The following is a 2,044-nucleotide window of genomic DNA, read 5'->3' as shown; positions in this document are numbered from 1 at the left end:
CTTGCTTTCTCTATTTATCCTCTTTTTTATTTTTATTTTACTTTTATTCTTCTTCTCTTATTCTTATTTGGAATAATCTCTCTACTATAAATAGATCTCTTCTATTCTCTTGCGCCGTTTCTTCTTTTCTTAGTCTCCTATTACTCTTCGAAATAACATGGCTAATCACCATATTCAAGCAACCGTAGACATGTGATTTTTGACCCTTCCCAAGATTTTTTATATTTTAGTATGTAAATATTTAATTTAGGCCTAATAGCGTTATTTTAACTAATTTTGACTCTTTTACTTTATTTTATTACAAGAAAATAAAAATTACAAAAAATAATTTTATTAATGTTTTGTAGTCATTTTTAATCTTGAAAAATACCAAAAAACTAGTTTTGTTTTAACGGTCAGTCTTTATTTTAGTAATTATTTTTACTTAAGTAGGGTGAATTAATATTTTTGATAATATTTCTATATGGATAGATTTTTAGTTAATTAAGCTAATTTTAAGCATAACTAGTCATAAATGTCCAAGTTTCTAGCTCATTCTTTAAGCCCAATACCCAATACCTATTAAGCTAACCCTAAGGACCATTCAAGACTCTTCTTTGGAACAAAAAATAAATAAAAATACCTTATGACCTAAGAGCAATTAGCAAAGAAATACACAAGATATAACCTAGACCCCTAATATATACTAATAAGAACAAGGACTATAAAGTTAGGCCTAGACTCTTAAGAATGAGGAGCGGCCTAGAGCTGAAAAGCTGTGCCGCTTTCCAAACAATACAGAACCCCACCCCATCTTCTTCTTCTCCAGCTGAACAACCAACGAAAAATACCACAGACCTCCCCCATCGGAAAAGCTCTTACACTGCAGCAACCAAAATCAAACGACCCTCCGTTCTTCATCTTCTTCTTCATTTCTGAATACACACACCCATACGAAACAGAGATGGGGAATTTCAGTCCAAAACAATCGAGGGAACAGTAGTGAAAACAGATCTGGACGAGCCAAAAACAGGGTCAAATCATTTCCGATTTCAAGCGATGTTCAGTTACTGAAGTTCCGGTGGCGATTTGGTCTTTGTTCTAGTTTATTTTTTGATTTTTATTCGCATTTCAGGTATGAACTTTCGATTTGAAATGCTGTAATCGTCATTGGATGCTCTATTAGGTTGAAATGTGTAATAATTTTTCCTTGTTCTCTCTGAAAATTTCATTACTCGGTTTCTTCTTCCTCTGTTTCATTCCGTTACTTATGTGATGATTCGATGCTTCAGTTTCGGCTGCTGTCCAATTACGTGATGTTATGCGATATTTTGAATAATAATTTCTGCTTTAAGCCGGATAATTTGCTTCAGTTTCGGCTACTTTTTAGAGTTGCAAGGTTTAGATTTGAGTTGATCTAACCGGATAAAGGGTCTATTGAATCACTAAAATTTGGCTTGTGTATGTATATTTGTTTCGTTCCATCAGTATATTTGTTGGTTGAGAGCATGTTTACAGAACAATAATGGACGTAGGAAGATTTTCTGGGTAGATAATCTTCTGGGGTGGAAATAGGTTAGTCCAAACTGATTCAAGAGAAGCACGACAACTACAACTAGCTGTAACAGAAGAAGTGACAATTTTAGGAGAATTAATTCTTCTCCTTGTAGTGCTACACCTTTTCTTTGAAAATTAATATTATTGTCAGAGAGTTCTGGGTTGTTTGAGGAAGCATTTTGGGAAAATATTTCATGGTTATTATTTGTTGGACTAAGGTTTCTTGAAATGTAGTATAATTTTCTTGGGTAAGTAGTGAGCTGTTTCTGTTGGCTTTTAACTGAAAGAGTCACTTTGTTTTATTTATCATTTTTCGTTCTTCCTTTCTTTTTCTCTTCGGAATTTGCACAAATTGATTTATGTCATTTTTGTTTGATAGTAGTTTAGGAAGAACTTGGTATTTGGTTGAGGTACGGGTAGTAGTAATAGTTTTGTTTTGGATAAGTTTAATCTGTTAAAGTTATGATCTTTGTTTATAATTGTTTAGTGGTTGAATCCATTTGATCTG

Source organism: Nicotiana tabacum, chromosome 8, assembly GCF_000715075.1.
Source record: "Nicotiana tabacum cultivar K326 chromosome 8, ASM71507v2, whole genome shotgun sequence".
Taxonomy (NCBI): Eukaryota; Viridiplantae; Streptophyta; class Magnoliopsida; order Solanales; family Solanaceae; genus Nicotiana; species Nicotiana tabacum.
The sequence above is the reverse complement of the archived record's forward strand: the minus strand, read 5'-3'. Positions refer to the sequence as shown.